The following is a 19212-nucleotide window of genomic DNA, read 5'->3' on the forward strand; positions in this document are numbered from 1 at the left end:
AAGATGCCTTTAGGGACCAACGTCCCAAATGTAGTACATTGCAAATGGAATATTTTAGGAGCTAGATTATTCCTACACATAAATTCTGGCTGGAGCAGTCCGTTCTCAGTGTGCTTTTCCGTCATTAATCACATCTTTGTTATGTGATATCCACGTGAGTACTTCTCAGTAGAAGCAGCTTCATGCTCAAATGCTCAAAGAACAACTAGAATAAAGCTCTGATTGTCCTATTCAGTGATTCCACGTCCTGGTTTGTCACCACCTCAGTTCTCTAGTTTTTCAAAGTGTGCAATGTGTCTCAAAACAAAGCTATTGTAATTAATCCAAATAAGAAAATGCACAAAGTGTATAGAGCTAAATCGCAGGGTCTGGCACCTCGAGAGGCAGTGAACGTCTGGTCTGATTTAAAGACGATTCTGCACTGTTCCATGTAGAAAACATTTTTAAAGAGATTTTTTTTGGCTGCTCATGCTCATTCAAGTTGTAAATATAAATAAGTATAAGAAAATATAAGCCAAGTAAAATAATGTTGCGAACATTCACGGGAGGGCTTTCAACGACAAACATAACAGAGAGCTGAACGCCTGACAACACTAGCGCGATTTTTCTTCAAGTACCTGCAACTTCTCTTTCATAACCGAGGGCAGTGCCCTGCAGTTTGGATTCGTCAGACTTTTTAAAAGAGTGACTGTAATTCTCTCAAATCATTGTTTGCGTTTCTTCACGCTGGCGAGGCCGCTGGAAACAACCCAAGCAGGAGGAAAAGACGCTGGGTCCTGCGGCGGGGGAAACCCTTGAAATACCTGTTGGGGCGCAGCGCGGAGTGCGCGCGGCCAGGGCGCGGACCCGGGGGGTCGCGGGCCGGGAGCTCAGGGGCGGCGGGCGCGCGGGCGCGTCAGGAGGAGGGCGCGCGGCCGCCTCCTCGGGCTGCCCGGCTCCTCCCAGCGGCGCCAGCGGAACCTGCTTCGGAGTCGCCGAACTCGGCGGCGGAACGTGACCCGACCCTCCCCGCGCGGGGGCTCGGGCGGCCGCGGGATGGGCGGGCGGCGCGCGGCCCCGCCCGGCGCCCACCGCCCTGCCCTCGCCTGTCTCCTCCTTTCCCCCGGGCTCCGCTGAGTTCATTCACTGGGATTGGTTTCAAGTGACGCCATCTCTTTATTTTTAAACCAATGACCTCATCCGCGCTTGAAGTTTCCTGACCAGCGACTCTTTCTCTTTTCCCCCAACCCCCCTCGCCCCCCCCCGCCTTTCCCCCTCTTTCTGTGTATCACTGTTTGGGGGGCTTTAGACAGTTTTTAAACGATTATTATCACCTCTCCCTCCCCCCTGCCTCCACGTCCCCCACGCGGCCCCCACCTTCAGCTCCCCAACTTCTTCACCCCTTTCAACATTGTTTTTTCAAGGCTGACTTGGGGGGGGGTGAAGAAAATTTGCAAACGTCTCTTTTCTTCCTAAGCCTCCCGCCCCCGCCCACCCCTCAGAGAAGGAGAAGATAATATAGCGAAAAGAAGACGAGGACAGCGCGACGGGACGGACGGACGCGAGCGGGAGCGCTGCCGCCCTCCGGGCTCCGCGGCGGCGCCTCGCAGGTCCGGGAGGCGAGGGGGGACCGAGGGGAGACGCCGTGACAACTTTCGTTTCCCCCGGAGGGAGTCGGGAGGTCGGCGGCCCCAAAAGTAAGTGGCCTCGGGCCGGCCGCGCGGACTGTGCGGGCGGGAGGGTGCGGGCTCGGGGCGCCCGCCGTGGGGCAGCGTGGACCTCCGCCGCTCGCCGGCTCCGGTGCGGGCGCTGCGCTCTCGCCCCGCCGGCTCTGCCTGCCCGGCGTTCGCGCCACCTTTTCGGAAGGCAGGGTGGGGGCGACCGCGGCCCGAGCCACCCGAGCGTTTGAAGCGGGGGTGTAGGCCTGGCTGGGGGCCGGCCCGAGCGGGAAGGGGGCGGGCGGACGGCGCGGGGTCTCGCTCGGTGCGGTGCGGGCCGGGCCGCCGGGTCCGGCCGCGAGGAGCCGCCAGCGCGGGACGCGGGACTTTCGCGGGCGAAGCTGCTCACTTCCAGGAGCGTCTGTTACACAACATGCCTGCCAAGTGGGGCCCCGGCCTGACTGTTCCCATTATCCCCAATTCGCCTTTGGTGTAAGCAGCGAGGCCACCTGGGTGGTGACGGCGTTGCTTTCTGAAACCAAACCGACCCACCAACAACCCAGTTTTTCCTACGAGGGCCCGAGTCATGATGTTGGGGGACCCAGTGTGCCAGTGACTTCTTTATTCACACTAGTCCTAAAACACGAGAAAAGAACAAACAAACAAACCCGGGGAGACAACCGACGATCTGTTTATCATGTGTGGTTTCATGTAATAAAACACCAGGGAGTAAAATATTTAGGCAACACTGGGGTTTATTTTCTAAAACACACACACACACACACACACACACACACACACACACACACACACGTAGTTAACTTGACAAAATATAGGTAGATCTTAAAATGAATGGGTAGTGCAAAATTCTAAAACAGATTATTAAACGTTAGCTGCAAAGGCCCTGAATTACGGGTGTCACACATTGTTCGGGGAAAGCACACCTCTGACCAGCCAGTGATGAATAAAGTGGAGAGGGAAAACCTGTTGCATAATCTCATTAGCCGTGGGGTTTGCTGTGTGCCGGCCCCCTTGAACGAAGGGGAAGTGAGTTAAAATGCAGGGTTTTAAAAACTCAAGTTTTTATTTACCAGTGTTCTGGCTGCCACTTCTGCTTTAAAAGACTGTAAGTAAACACTCTGCTCTTACAAGTGAACCAAACCTATCAAACCTGTTTAGAAAATGACCAGGTATGTTTCTGTGTGTGTGTGGTGTGTGTGTGTGTGTGTGAAATTTACCATCCAAGGAAGACCTGATGACTACTATTTGGGGTACTTGGGCTGTCAGAAAAATGCCTCTTTATGGGGCTGATTGAAAGTACCCATAGGTGACAACTGTTTCTTCAAAGGATTTATACTATTTTGAACTCCATCAAGAAAAGAGATTTTAAAAGTTAAGGTGAATTTTTAAAAGAAGGAAAGAATTCTTACCAGTTGAGTTACCTTTTAATTTACTTTCCCTTGAGAATCGTGTGTATTGGTGGACACCCAGCTTGAGAGACCGTAATTTTGAGACTTGTGGAGTTCTGTGTTTGGTGAAGGCAGCAACCTGGAGAAGTAAATTGAAAAACTGAGAACTTATGGGTCTATGTAGGTATTTTAGTCAAAATGTGACTAGGCACTGTGAAAAGAATTTTAAAAAAAGTTATAGAATTTACTGAGTTTGAGGACTGTGGGAGATTGCTGTTAAAAAATTTGGGGTGGTGGTAATATTTAACATCTTATGTAAGAATTTGGGCTAAATTCCACCAGCCCAAAAGTTGGTTTTTAGGTGAAATAGTTTGTACTTATCAAAGTTCCACATGGGAGAATATTAAAAATGAATTTACTCTTAATTCTGTTGGTAATATGGTGGCTAGTCTATGAAAAAGTCAGTTCAAGCACTATCACTATAAACCTACATTTAGATGAGTACCTGTAAAGTAAAAACAGTCATGTAAACTTGAGGATGAGGGGTCTCTGGCTAAAAGCTTAATGGCAGTAACTGAAAAGGGGCCAAAAAAGAAGATCCTGTTAACTCAGTTTTGTTTTTTATACATTTAAAACTTATGTGTAGAAGTGAAGCAGAGATGAGGTCTGAGGTGGGTGCAGAGTTTAGCTGGGGGCAGAAGGGCCAGGGTTGATGTGTGAGTTCGTTTTGATGTTATTTTCTACAAATGTCTATATTGGAAATTTAATTCCATAGTTTTGGTCTATGGGATTAAGTATTGATGAAGTTGACTTACGTAGCTGTCCAATATTCATTTTTCAACCAATCACAATATCCTACTAAATATAATTTGCTGGAATTACCAGTGAAATTTATCTTAGAAACCCAACTTTTCCTGGAATATCTACAAAAAAAGAAAAAAAAAAGATGTTTTCTATCATGTGTTATTTGGACTAAAAATTTCCCTGGACATTTAATATTTTTTAAATGCTTTGCATTCGCAAGCAAATAGCACTTTAAGTTGAAGAAGTAAATTAACATAGGAAAGCTGATTTGGATCAGACTCCCAAGAAAGGGGAGAAGATAAATCAGGGAAAACAGAAACCAGATTTTATGACAGATTTTAACAGATTGAAAAAACTAGTTAAAAGGGCTTCATAGGAAAAAATCACAGTTGATACTTGATGTTTGTTTTTTTTTAATTAACTACATCAAGATTTAAAACCAAAGCAGATATCCACCATCATAAAAGAAAATGTTAATAATGTTGGCTTAAGTAAAAACATAATTAATAAATTAAATCTTGCCCAAAGGCACATATGACATATTCCAAAAACAGATGTCATTTTTTTCTTGATTGTGTGTGTGTGTGTGTGTGTGTGTGTGTGTTGTAGGTAATCTGATATTTTTGTACATTTCTTTAGCCCTGGTAATCAAAGGTTGGCCATGTGAAGGGATGAGGTTCATAAAAGGTTGCCGAATTTAAAGAAGCAGGCTCAGGCTTTAAGAAGAGGCCATTATCATGCAGACTAGGAGGGACTTTGAAATTTAATCAAATAAATGATTGGAGGGAGCAGGAGTGGCTCAAAAAGAAGTATCTAAGGAGATTACCAAAGACAGTTAAAAAATATATATAAAAGGTTTCCAAGGGGTATGGTCAGTAAAGAAGGAAATAGAATATACCTTGGCACGAAAGGAAAAAGGCTAAAGGGAAAAACACCCTCCTATACCTCAACAACAAGAAGAGAGTAATGAAACTTCATCTCTTTCTTGATTGGGGTTAGATATCACCAAAAAGTCACAAGATTTTTTGTTTCATAAACATTTTAATTTGGGGGGAGGAAGGATGGAAAAAATAAATTATGAGCATAAGTTATAATTATATGAGCATGTAAAACTTGAAATTGCCAAAGACAAATTTAAAATACAGGGGGACCCATTGCAATTTTAATTGCGTTATTGGAAAGGGAGGGATAGGTTATAAAAAGTTGAAACTATTAATTTACTAGTATTTCTAAATTAACTACAGATATAAGTCAATCAAGCAAACACTTACAAATGGTTTACTATTTACGTGTACTGAGGTGGACACCAAAGGTTGGAGGAATAGGTCCATACCTTTAATAAGGAGAGGATTATAAGAATTTTAATGGAGGTATGTAAATATGCAAAGATAAAACAATTATCAGACAGCGGGGAAGTGCCAAATTCATGGTATAAAGGAGATGGGAGGATTAGGGGAGGTAATCTTCATAGAGATAATAGAATTTGACCCCAGTTTTAAAGGATCGTTAACATGTGTATGGAGGAAAGGAAGTGGGGAGGTCAAAGAAGGAGGCCATTCATTCATTTCTTCTTTCAGCAGATTTATCTATTATGTGCCAGCCACTGTTCTAGGAACTGGGCATAGAGTGGAAAAAGGACAATTTTTTTTTGCCCTTATGGAACTTACTTTCTAGTGGGAGAAGATGGGAGGACAGCAAACAAGTAAACATTACATGGAAAATCTAATGTCAAGTGGTGATGTTTAGTGAAGGTAATCAGGGTCAGGAAATTATAGAGGGCTAGTTGCAGTCCCACTTACTCTGTGAATAATCTATTTGCCCATCATATCCTGATAAATAATGTTAACGATATAACTTAATATTTATTGCCATCCAAACCAATTTGAATAAAAGTCTACACGTTAACTTCATCTTTAACCAGTTTTTTTAAAAATATATTTTATTGATTTTTTACAGAGAGGAAGGCAGAGGGATAGAGAGTTAGAAACATTGATGGGAGAGAAACATCAATCAGCTGCCTCCTGCACCCCCCCCCACTGGGGATGTGCCCGCAACCAAGGCACATGCCCTTGACCGGAATCGAACCTGGGACCCTTCAGTCGGCAGGCCGACGCTCTATCCACTGAGCCAAACCAGTCAGGGCCTTTAACCAGTTTTTAAAAATGAAACCTACATAATGTTTTTTTTAGATTGAAGCACATAAGCTTTGGGTTTTTAATTCCTCATAAACAATTTATGTACATTTTTTTGCTGCCATTTGCTAAAAAAGTCTCATGTTTTTGCATGAGGTTAATATCATCATTGTTTATAATTTACTTAGGATTGTGATGTACTGGGCTGTATACTGAGGTTAGATTCTCCGTTAAGGATCAGTGTCACAATCCTATATAATAAAACCCTAATATGCAAATCACCCGAACTGTGGAATGACTGATCCATAGGACGCGCACTGACCACTGTGGGCAGATGCTCAACGCAGGAGCTGCCCCCTGGTGGTCAGTGTGCTCCCACAGTGGGAGCGCCACTCAGCCAGAAGCCAGGCTTATGGCTGGTGAGTGCAGTGGTGGTGGCGGGAGCCTCTCCCACCTCCGTGGCAGCGCTAAGGACACCGCGGGGAGCAGGCCTAAGCCAGCAGTCGGACATCCCCTGAGGGGTCCCAGATTGTGAGAGGGTGCATGCCGGGCTGAGGGACATTCCCCTCTGCCCCAAGTGCACAAATGTCGTGCACCGGGCCTCTAGTAGTGTTATAATGTGAAGCTAAATTCCAAGGAGAGTTTGTTTTGATGGTACCTTGTATGACAGCACAGGAAACAAAAAGATGTACAGAGAGCATAAGTAAGCTATTCAGCTTTATTACCAGATGGGTAAAATAGGTTAAAGGGTGAGTCCTCTCTGGGTCTTGTCCACATGGTATAGGAATTGAAAGGTAAATTTGGACTGTGTTGTGTTTCATGTGCTTAATTATATCTCCTTAAAGATTTGTAGGGAAGTTAGTGGTCTCATTGGAAATACTGTCTTAAACTTGGGATTTTTACTCTCTACAAATAGTAGTAACCTGAAGCAAAGTGTCAGTTCTGAAATGGGGAAGTCTGGGTTTTTACTGCAGGATCTGACTGCTGGGTTTTGTTGTTTAGAAGATGCCCTTTACAGTGTCAATTAAAAATTTCTTAACTATTTCTTGCTTTTGGACACATTTATGAAGTGCTTCTCGAGCATTCTTAAAGAAATATGTTCTCTCCCCTTCACTCTTTCTGGACTTTTAAACATAAAAAATTATAGGTGAAATTGAGGTAAGGGATTCAAAAAAGAATTTATATTAAGTGTGTGTATCTATAGAACCAAATTGCTCAAAAAAGTTTTCTATATGCACGTAACCAATTTTCATCTCCAGTATATTCTGATGCACTTGGGTAAGGCTATGAAAAAGAAAATTTTCAGAGGAGGTAGGAAATTCTTTAGCATTCCCTTGATTTTCTTCTAAACTATATACTCTGTTTAGAAAAGGATTGTAGATATAAATGCTGGGGGTCTGTGATGTGTGTGATAAAAGCTAACATGACAGGTTCTCTTCAGGAATATTTGGGAAGAACAGTAAAATTCAGATTTGTTTCAGTGTCTGGGTGAGAAGTGGGACAAACAGTGATTTTTAGGAAAAAGCTGCACTATAAATTGTAATGGTAAATAGCAAGGTAATTAATATTAAATATCTTCATTCTTCTCCTTAAGATGAATGTGTAAAGACATATGTAGAGAGGTATATGCTATTTATTGTTTGCTGTATACATTTAAAAATACCAGCCTTGGCCTGGTGACTTGGTTGGAGTGCCATCCCGTGCACCATGAGGTTGTGGGTTCAGTTCCTGGTCAGGGCATATACCTAGGTTGTGGGTTCGATCCCCCGTCTGGGCGCATGTGGGATCAGTGTTTACCTCTCGTTGATGTTTTTCTATTTCCCTTCCTCTCTCTTTAAAATCAATAAATAATTCTTGGGTGAGGATTAAAAGACAAAGAAACAAACAACTCATTCTAGGATAACCTGGTAGAGTCGGCTTTTGATGAATGTTTGCTAAGTACGTTGAATTAATTCTCACAACTGTTACTTTTGATCCTGGTTCCATTACAACTCTAGATTAAAGCACTGGTTTTTGAGTTTTGAGTTGAAACCTGAAGGGGTTTGGTTGCCTTACAGCCGTGGGCACCTACCTGACTTGTTGGAGCAGTATGCTCACTCTGGAACCTGGACCCTGACCTCCAGCTTGCCTGATCCTGTGACTGACCTGACCTCATCTTTTCCAAAATGCAGGTGGTTGTTTCCTATCAACTCGGTCTCTTCCTGAGCAGCTGATCTGTGTCCTCTTCTTGTTACTTCTCAGAATACTGAGGTGTCACCAGTATGGCCTATTTTGTAGTGGGTTTCTTTTATTTTTGTCTGTTGTTTGGTTGAGGGAGAAGCACATTCTTCAGGAAGACAGTTCTTTGTTTTGTAAACTGCACATGGCATATTAATCATGGGATTATTTTCTCTTTCTTCTCAGCGTTTACTAAAAATTTTGTGTTTCTTAAAAATGAACCGGTAAGAATCATATTTTAATGATACAAACCAACTAAAAACTATAATTATAACATGGAGTGTGTATTAGGTGGTATTTAAGAATCTATATTAATAAAAGGGTAATATGCAAATTGGTCACGACGCCCTCACAGAAACAACCGAACAGCAGGCTGTGTGGGGCGACAAGGCTGGCATGGGGGTTAGCGAGGGATGACCAAACGACAGACCAGCAGGCTGTGTGGGGTGACCAGGCCGGCATAGGGGGGCAGTTGGGGGTGACCAGGCCGGCAGGGGGGGCACTAAGGGGCGACCAGGCCGGCGGCAGGGGGAGGGGCAGTTAGGGGTGACCAGGCCGGCATGGGGGGCAGTTAGGGGCAATCAGGCAGGCAGGCAGGTGAGTAGTTAGGAGCCAGCGGTCCCAGATTGTGAGAGGGATGTCCGACTGCCGGTTTCGGCATGAACCCAGGGATTGAGCCGAAACTGGCAATCGGACATCCCCCAAGGGGTCCCGGATTGGAGAGGGTGCAGGCTGGGTTGAGGGGACAAAGTTTTATCCATATTAATGGTATTATACTGATATTAAGAAAGTCTCATTTTATTTATTTTATTTTTTTAAATTTAATAAATCGTTATTGTTCAGATTATTACAATTGTTCCTCTTTTTTCCCCCATAGCTCCCCCACACCCGGTTCCCACCCCACCCTCTGCCCTTACCTCCCCCCCACTGTCCTCATCCATAGGTGTACGATTTTTGTCCAGTCTCTTCCCGCATCCCCCCACACCCCTTTCCCCCCAAGAATTGTCAGTCCACTCCCTTTCTATGCCCCTGATTCTTTTATATTCACCAGTTTATTCTGTTCATCAGATTTCTTAATCACTTGATTTTTAGATTCACTTGTTGATAGATATGTATTTGTTGTTCATAATTTTTATCTTTACCTTTTTCTTCTTCTTCCTCTTCTTAAAGAATACCTTTCAGCATGTCATATAATACTGGTTTGGTATTGATGAACTCCTTTAGCTTTTTCTTATCTGTGAAGTTCTTTATCTGCCCTTCAATTCTGAATGATAGCTTTGCTGGGTAGAGTAATCTTGGTTGTAGGTTCTTGCTGTTCATCACTTTGAATATTTCTTGCCACTCCCGTCTGGCCTGCGTAATTTCTGTTGAGAAATCAGCTGACAATTGTATGGCTGCTGCCTTGTAGGTAATTAACTGTTTTTCTCTTGCTGCTTTTAATATTTTCCCTTTGTCTTTTGCTCTTGGCATTTTAATTATGATGTGTCTTGGTGTGGTCCTCTTTGGATTCCTTTTGTTTGGGGTTCTGTGCGCTTCCTGGACTTGTAAGTCTATTTCTTTCACCAGGTGGGGGAAGTTTTCGGTCATTATTTCTTCAAATAGGTTTTCAGTATCTTGCTCTCTCTCTTCATCTGGCACCCTCATAATTCGGATGTTGGTACGCTTGAGGTTGTCCCAGAGGCTCCTTACACTATCTTCATATTTTTGGATTCCTTTTTCTTTTTGCTTTTCTGGTTGAGTGTTTTTCGCTTCTTTGTATTTCAAATCTTTGACTTGATTCTTGCGGTCCTCTAGTCTGCTGTTAGGTCTCTGTATAATATTTTTTATTTCAGTCAGTGTATGCTTAATTTCTAGTTGGTCCTTTTTCATATCCTCGAGAGTCTCGCTAAATTTATCGGCCTTTTCTAGGAAATTCTTGAAAAACCTTATAACCGTGGTTTTGAACTCTATATCCAGTCGTTTGCTTTCCTCCATTTCTTTCATTTGTGATCTGTTTCTTTGTCTCCACATTTTTGCTGCTTCCCTGAGTTGGTAGAGTATCTTTGTGTGCTAGGTTTCCTATAGGGCCCAGTGGCTCAGCCTCCCCAGTTAACCTGAGGTGGACACTCTTGGTGCACCCCTTTGTGGACTGTGTGCACAGCCTTGTTGTAGTTAAGTCTTGATTGTTGTTGGTATCTCTGGGAGGAATTGATCTCCAGGCCAATTGGCTGTGAGGATCAGCTGTGTCTACACTGGGAGAAGTTCTGTGCTGGAGACACCCTTATGAGACATGACTTGCAAAATTGCAAAAGCCTCTGTGCTCAGCTTGGATGGGGCGGAGTCTCAGGGTGGAGCAGACAGCCTTGGCTTCCCATCAGCCCTGCCCTATAAGGCCCCTGGGTCTCAGTGTCCCTCAGTAATCACTGCAAGCACCTCTGAGAGAAAGCCGCCCTTGAGTTTCGCCCGCTGCCAGACAGTACACTTTCTCCCCGAATGAGTCTGGGTTCCCAGAGTCTCGCCCGGAACTGGAGTTCAGGGCAGTTGGGAGCTTCCGTCTCCCTCCCACTTGAGAAAGCCAGCCACGCACTGAGATGCCAGTCCTCTCTGCTCGCACGCACCTCCGTACCTCTGCCTTCCGCAGCTCCTCTGAGTCTCGGTGTGCTTTTCTCTTTCCTTCTAGTTGTAGAATTTCCGATCAGCCAGCCTTCCTGTGGTTCTGGATGGTGTCCATTTTGTCTTTTAGTTGTAGTTTTGAAGTTGTTGTGTGAGGCAGCAGTTTAGGTGTTTACCTATGCCGCCATCTTGGTTTCTCTCCAAAAGTCTCATATTTTAAAGGTACATGTGGAAGTATTTACAGGTAAAGTGAAATCATGACTAATGTTTGTTTTAAAAAACTTTAGGATGGGCACAAACACAGAAATGGGAAATAAAACAATATTGACAAATTTTTTTATTACTGGGTAATGGGTACCTTGGGGTTTGTTAGTGTTTTCTGTACTTTGTGTATATTAGGAAATAATCATAATTAATTTAACTATATAGGTAAACTATACATTACCAATTATAACTAGGGGAAGAACTTTAATACAATAAAATTATGTAGTTGGACATTTGAGCTAATTGGCTAATCAAAAATCTCCACTTTGCATTTTCTATGTTATGCTTTTAGTAATAATTTTTAAGGGAGAATTTTGTAAAAATATGATCAGAAAAACTGTTCAAAACTTTTAACTTTCTGACCTTGTAATATATACCTAATTAATATAGCTTATTAATTGTTTTTTCATATTTTGTCTTTTATCCATTTACAGATGAGGAAACTAAGATCTTAGAGAGACTAAGTGATTTATTGAAATCTCAAAGCAAGTAAGAACTGCTAGAACTGGAGTCGAGGTCGTCTGATTCATTTCAGGTACCTGTTTTCTTATATATACACTAGAGGCCTGGTGCATGAAAGTTCATGCACTGGAGGGGGGTCCCTCAGCCCAGCCTGCCCCCTCTCATAGTCCAGGAGCCCTCAGGGGCAGGAGGCAACCTGGCGATCAGGAGTGACGCCCCATCACACCTCTGCTGCCTCCATTGCTGGCAGCGCAAACCTCGGCCGGCCCTGGTTACCTGAGCCTTGGGTGGCCCTGGGCGGCTGGGCAGCTGCCATCCGAGGCTTGCCTGCGCCTCGGGCCGGCCCTGGGCGGCTGGGGGGCTGAGGGAACTTGGGGACTCCAGAGGCAGGCGCGCAGAGCGACCGGGCCCGCCTGGGGGCGGGCCTGGCTCTGTTGCACATCTGCCGCCCCGGCAGGGCTGAGGGGACTGGGCGCCGCCATCTTGTGGCTGGGGGCATTGCCATTTTGAGGGCGTGGCAGTCAATTAGCATATTCCCTCCTTATTGGCTGTGGGCGCCACCACCTTTGAGGGCGGCTCAGTTAATTAGCATATTCCCTCCTTATTGGCTGTGGGCCCCACCATCTTTGCGATGGTGTGAGGGTCAATTAGCGTATTCCCTCTTTATTAGATAGGATATTTATAAATGCTCTTCTTTAACCAGCAGTTTTCAAACATTTTGGTGCTCTTGAAAATTATTGAGGACCCCAAAGATGTTTGTTTATGTGGACTATGTCTATCAATATATAACCCACTGAGAAATGTTTAAAGTGTTCAGTTTAAAAATAATACATTCATTAAAGGTTAACATAAATAACATACTTTTATGAAGAAGGTATTTCAAAACAAAAAATACCATGAGAAGTGTGACATTGCTTTACATTTTGCCACTAGCTTTAATGCACTGCTTAATAGGCGACATGGATTTTCAGTACTGCTTTTATATTCAGTCTGTTGTATATGTTGTTTGTTTGAAGTATATAAAGAAAACCCAGCTATACACAGATACATAGTTGAAAAAGGGTGCATGGAGTATTTCAGTGTCTTTTCATGTAATTGTGATAGATTCTTCAAGATTAGTTGCAATGTTAACTTTGGAACTATATCAGTGAAATTTTTGTGCTCTGTAACATTAAAAATGTATTGAATCTTTGATGTGTATGCGACTCTATAACATTAGACATTGGTCATTTGAAAAAATAATGGTTTACTGAGTTGTGCAGATCTTTCAAATGCTGACTTATTTGCTTATACAATATTTAACAAATAACATTCATTAATATTATCATTAATTTAGTCAAAAAAGTTTTTAAGTATTGGGAAGCAGTCAAAGAGTTTTGTGTTGAGTTCAAGTTTTCCAAAATTCCATTCTTTTTCTCAAAAGCTCAAATTCTATCATTGGCAACAGATACTGTCAGTTTTTCTTTGAAGTGTCAGGCTCACTTTATTCATTTTAGAGAAAAACGTTTGCCAAATACCTGAGTCTGAATAAACTGTAATGTGTCTTCCAATCATTCTCTTAAGCAAAAATAGCATTCTATGAAATAATTGTGTAGTTTAGTTCCCAACTCAATTTGCATACATACTTTTCCTTAAGACAGCTATTGTATTAGGTAAGTAGCAGAAGTGATTTTTGTGTGTACCTCCCATTTCATCACAGAATGTTAAAAAGACCAAGTTCTCAAGATTAAGATTTAATTAAATTTATAATTTTTACTTTATCAAAAACATTGTTAAGATGAACTGGTTTTAAAAAAATGGTTGATGGACAGTGGGAAATATAATTATGACTGGTACAGTTTTGTTATCCCTGCTTTGATTTATAAAAATGCCTGCATTTTGTCCACTATTGCTTTTGTACCATTAGAGAAGATATCAACATGTTGTTTCAGGATAAATCATGAGATTCAGAAAGTTATTTAATACTTTGAGTAATTCAGCAGTACTGGTACTTGTTGCCAAGCATTCACATAAAGGAAGACCTTCTTTGATGGTTAGTTGGCTTGGATACTGGCATAATAAAAACAAAACAGTAAGTCCACCCATATCTATGGCCACTTTGTCCACTTACAAAGCAAAAGTACTATCCTTAAGGCACTTAGCAGTAAAGTATTTAATTTGATGAGATACTGCATCATTGATAAGTGGTATTGCCATGATTTCTTTTACTGACTTTTCATCCAGCAGACATTCAGCAATGTGAGTCATACAAAGCTTTATTAGTTTCTCAGCTATTGTGTGGCTCCAACCAGTGCAGTCGGATAATTTACCTTGTATGATGCTTCGGGGGCTTTTTCATTTCTGATCTGAAAACAGACTTTTGCTTTTAAAGAGCTCATCATGTCAATTATTAAAACATTCAGTTTCATTTCTTTATTTTCTTTTAAATCCTCACCTGAGGACATGCTTATTGATTTTAGAGAGAGAAACATTGATCTGTTGCCTTCCTTTATGTGCCCTGGGTGGGGGTGGGGGGGTGGGGGGGAGATCAAACCCGCATGCTAGTTATGCACCCTCACCAGGAATCGAACCTGCACCCTTTTCTTTTTCTTTAAACTCAGTGGATTCATTTGATGATAATGAGTAATGAAGTTATATATAGTAGATATTGTCAAAGATTGTTATGCCTAGGAAATAGAAGTACTGAGAACACACTGAGTTAATTTCTTTTAAAAATGTGTATTTATACCTTAAATTTGCTACCTTAGAAAATTCTAAGAAACACAAGAATATATACAAGCATATGTTTCATTAGCTGCCAGAGTGATACATTATCATCATGTATCTTCTGGATTTATTGTTGTACCCTCATGAGATACTGAGAGTGAAAAAAACAAGTAACATCTTCATATTACTAAAACTAATTTTGACCTTATGGATTCCCTGAAATGGCCTCAGGGACCTGGTAAGATACCAGGTGTCTCTCGATCACACTTTGAAAATGATGATATAAACTATTGCAGTGTCTTAATATATTTCTAGAGCAGTCTAATATAGACATCTGTATCAGTAAAATAATGTTTCAATTTTAACTGGTTAATTATCAAGGAAGACGGGAATATGTTAGTGCAGTGATTGGCAAACTGTGGCTCGTGAGCCACATGCAGCTCTTTGGCCCCTTGAGTTTTTAGCAAAGGCCAGCTTAGGAGTACCCTAATTAAGTTAATAACAATGTACCTACCTATATAGTTTAGTTTAAAAAATTTGGTTCTCAAAAGAAATTTCAATCGTTGTACTGTTGATCTTTGGCTCTGTTGACTAATGAGTTTGCCGACCACTATGCTAGTGTGTGGGTGACCCAGAGACCATATTGGGTGGAAGGTCATATGGCATGAGTGAGTGGTGGGATAAAGGATATACAGGGGAAGAGTTGGTAAAAGCACTTTACTACAACTTAACAGAAAATGAGTATTTCCTTTCCCCGTGTTTTTAAACAATAAAAGCACTGAGCCCACATATATGTACAAAATACAGTGTTCATACTTATTTATATCAGGATTACACAGTCATTTTTGCTTTGAGTGACAGCAGGGGAGTGATGCTAACATACTTGAGAGGAGCGTGGATGCTCATGGTAGTTGTTTGTTCCTTCCAACTGGGGAAGCTGTTGACCTTTTTTGTCTGAGGAAGCTGAGGGATGACAAGACAAATGAGGTTAGAAAGAAGAAATTGTGAAAGGGGGAAATGGAGTAGACATCAGTCAGTCTTCATGGGAACAGCTATAGGCAGAACGGGGCTGTGGACAGAGTGGAGATAAGCTTTGAGGGCAGAGAGGAAGATAGGTGAACTGGGCTCTCCCATGTGCTGGACACCGGAAGAACAGGGTCTGGGGAAGTTCAAAGATGGGTGTAACAGGAGTCATGGAGATGAACATTATTTGAAAGATTTCCATCACAATATGGTTCAAATAACTATTTAAATAACGGTACTGGAAAATGGTAATGGAAAAAATTAAATTAAAAATAAAGAAATAAAAAAATGGTACTGGATAGCCTGACTTTCAATGTCTTGCCAGTATTCAACTTGTTATTATAACCAATGGGAGAATACAGCAGTGCCATGAGTTTGGTGTAGTGCAGGTCAATCTCTAAGCTTTGGTTATAAGCATCAATATGTGAAAATATTGACTGGGCCAGGTTTGTGGCTGTAAATTCAAGAATGAAATTTTAACACTTATTTTTTACTAACAGACAGTTATGATTAAAGAGTTTAGTTAAAAAAAGATATCATTTATCAGTTTTGTTATTTATGTGGTACTTAATTCCATAAAGGATTTGAGATGCCAGAAAGAATGATCAAAGCCAGTAATCAAAAACAAACATGATTCTAAATGATGTTTTTCCCTAATGTTTTCTCTACTGATGACATTTATGTTACCAGGGTTATACAGTTGAGGTACTCACTGTTAAGTATTTAAACTGGTCTGTTAACTGTGCAGGAGAATACAGTCCTGTCACTTTTTAGTTGCATGTAAGTATAAACTGTGTGTGTGTAGTGGGAATGAGATTGGGCAGAACAGGACTGGAGACAGTCATAGCATGCCACAGATTTTTTTTTTTTTAAATTCGGGACTGTTTTCAGTTGTAATTAGCAGAAAGCCACAGCAGAGGCTTAAACCATGAGTTGTTTACGCAGTTCAGAGAAGTTGAGGGGTAGGTTGTCTCATGGTTGGTCCGGCTGCTCAGCAGTGACCCCACGGTCTCTGCAGGCTTTGATTCTGCTAGCCTTTGTGTGTCCACTTACTGCCACCAGCTCACCAACTGGCTGCCTCAGCCTTAGGTATCACATCCCTTTTCATGGCAAGAAGGAGGAAGGGGACAGACAGATCAAGCAATCCTTCCTCCTGTGCTTCCCTAACAGAGAACACGATCTTTCTCAGAAGCGTCCATTCAATTTTCTCTTTAGTGTCATTTGCTTGAACTGTTTCACAAGACTGCCCCCACCCACAGGAAAGACCAGGGAAGTGAGTGTATGGCTAAGGCGAATGGGGTGACCCTGGTTGGTGTAACACGCATCATGGATCATTTCCTGGGCTCACTGTCACTGTAGCCCAGGAAAATCTGGGATTCTGTTAGCGAGTTAGAAAGGAAGTTAGTTGGGTGCTGGCTAAGTGTGTGTCACAATTATGCAGAAAGGGAAGCACAAAGGCTGTTAAGTAATTTGCTAAAACAACTTTTCTTTAGCCTGGAGACTATTTTAAGTGTTCCCCATAAACAAGGCCATATCCATTTTCTTTCTTATTTCAGTGGGAGATTATACAGACCTGTATCCCAATTAGTTGCAGAGCTAATTTAGAGACAGTTAGGTCTCAGTTTTCTCAACTGTGAAATAAGGATAAATCATCTTTGAGGTAACTTCCAGTTCTAAAACTCTTGTCTCTTCTTTTTTTCCTGTCTTTTGACCATTTTATGTTATATCTTTTTTAAAATTAAAAAAGTAAACAGGATTAGAGAGAGGATATGAAAATGTCTGGTGTTTTTCATTCACATTTTTATCTTTTTCATTTTTAATTTAAAAATGTTTTATTGATTTCAGAGAGGAAATGGGGGGGGGAGAGAGAGAGAGAGAGAGAGAGAGAGAGGAACATCAATGATGAGAATCATTGATTGGCTGTCTCCCACACACCCCACAGGGGATCGAGCTTGCAACCCGGGCATGTGCCCTGACCTGGATTCGAGACTCCTGGTTCATAGGTCGATGCTCAGCAACTGAGCCATGCCAGCTGAGCTATTTTTAATTTTTTAATTAATTTATTTTAGTGCCCCAGGCATGAAATGGCTCTGGCCACCAACACAGGGATCAAGCCAGGGTGAACTACGGACTTGTTTATTGGTCATCTGATAGCTGAGTAGTATCTTTAATAAAGATCTTGATGGTATAGAAGGTTTACAATAGAATTAGGTTTTGGCTTTTTGGCAGTTACTCATATTCTGCCCCCAATTTTCACTGAAAGTGGAAAACAAATTGCATTTTTATTTTTATTTTGGTAGGGGACCATGTACATATGTGTGTATAATTAAAATACCCTTAGTACAGTGTTCTGAGAAAATGCCCCCTGTCCCAACAGAGGAGGCATTTTAAGCACTATTGTTAAAAACCTGGCAGAACATCCCCTTTTGGCAGTTGCTCTTATTTGTTAATAGTGTTCACAGTGCATATTTGCCCTAGATAAAATTAAAGGACAACTAAAGGAAAATGATTCCTTTCATGCACTGTAGCAACTAAACTTTACTTGAATGAGGCAGAACCTTAAAATGGGATTCTCCTTGTGCTACAAAAACAATGATCTGGTTCCTCATATAGAATTATGTCAAGATTACATGAATTTAGATACACAGTGAGTTGAAAATCATATTCCCACTTTAACAAATTACAAAGCAATTACACTGCTTTTAAAGAAGGTTGTTAAAACATTAAGCTAAACAGTGTTAACCTTCTATTCAACAAAAATCTTACGGAAGGATCCCACTGCATTTTATTTGTGGTTTACAGTATTGGGAGATCCTGGAGATAAACATTACTAACTGCGGCACTTCTTAAAGGGCCAGAATGTATCTGCCCCCAATTTGGGGTGCATTTTTAAGGATAAGATGCATGTATGTATATGGATTTAACAGCTGTTTTAAACAGCTTAGGGCAGTATCTAATTTCATTACCAAAGAATATCCAAATATCAGTTAAAAACTTTCCTTCTACTGAAACCCTTTTAAGTATGTAACTAAAACAATTGTTTTCATTTTTCATTATGTGAATGACTAAGAGCCTTGTTAATGTAAATATTCAGGAAGCTTGATTTTATAGCTTTGGTTTTATAACCAACAATAAAAATTACGTACAGCGGAAAACCCCTTCTTCTCTTGTCTATAGTCCCAACTAAAAGACAGACTCAAGTGTTTTTTTCTGGCAAATGAATGACCTGTATGGCAGGATCTTAGATACTGCCAGTGGCTGTCTCATTATAGAATGTAATTAATGCAATATGAGTTTAAAGAGATACAGAATTTTGGGGGGAAAGGAGGAGATTTCCAAGTACCAAGTGTTAGACAGGATAGTATCCATTTGCCAGGATAAAATAGTTTACACAGGTTTTAAATAAAAGTTATGTGAAATCAGTAGAGATTTTTATTATAGAAATGACCTTTATTCACTAAAATAAGCACTTTGGTTCTGAGTCTAGTAAGCTTTTTTCCTGGACCAAAAATTCCTTCTTTTTGCAGGTGGTCATCAGCACGTCATTGTAATCAGCATGAGCAAGTATTTACTGAGGGACTTCTCTAAGAGTGAGGTATTAGAAGGGATGTAAAGAAATAAAGCATGCCACCTTCGTCATCAGGAGTTTATTGCTGCCAACATCTCTTTACTGGTTTAAACAAATTGCCATAAAAGACTCCTTATTCTTTCTTTACCCTTGAGGTTCTTCAACTGCGTGTCTAGCGCACCCGTCTCCACTCTCCTAGGTTGAGGGATGAAGTCCTCTCCTGGCCATTTCACCTTCTCTCCTGTGATTACGGACCTTTGTTGCTTACGCTAAGAGCAGTGTGCTAGCTGGCTGCTTCTGTAGGGTAGTTTGGGAGCAGGAAGACAGTGTCCTGGAGCACTTGGCTCTTTAAAGAGTATGAAAGGTTAGGAGGGACACAGGAAGGAAAAGTAAGAGAC

General features: G+C 41.6%; 1 protein-coding gene across 1 annotated transcript in view; it reads left to right on the forward strand.

The window, feature by feature from the left end:
- Positions 1-1120: 1120 nt before the first annotated feature.
- DUSP16 (dual specificity phosphatase 16) overlaps positions 1121-19212 on the forward strand; it is a 93675-nt gene continuing 75583 nt past the window's right edge. Inside the window, exons 1-2 of the mRNA XM_080663121.1 lie at positions 1121-1676; positions 11490-11590. The gene's annotated coding sequence lies outside the window, so the exon portion shown is untranslated. The remainder of the gene's footprint in view (positions 1677-11489; positions 11591-19212) is intronic.

The sequence above is a fragment of the Plecotus auritus genome (genome assembly GCF_963455305.1).
Source record: "Plecotus auritus genome assembly, chromosome: 3".
Classification (NCBI taxonomy): Eukaryota; Metazoa; Chordata; class Mammalia; order Chiroptera; family Vespertilionidae; genus Plecotus; species Plecotus auritus.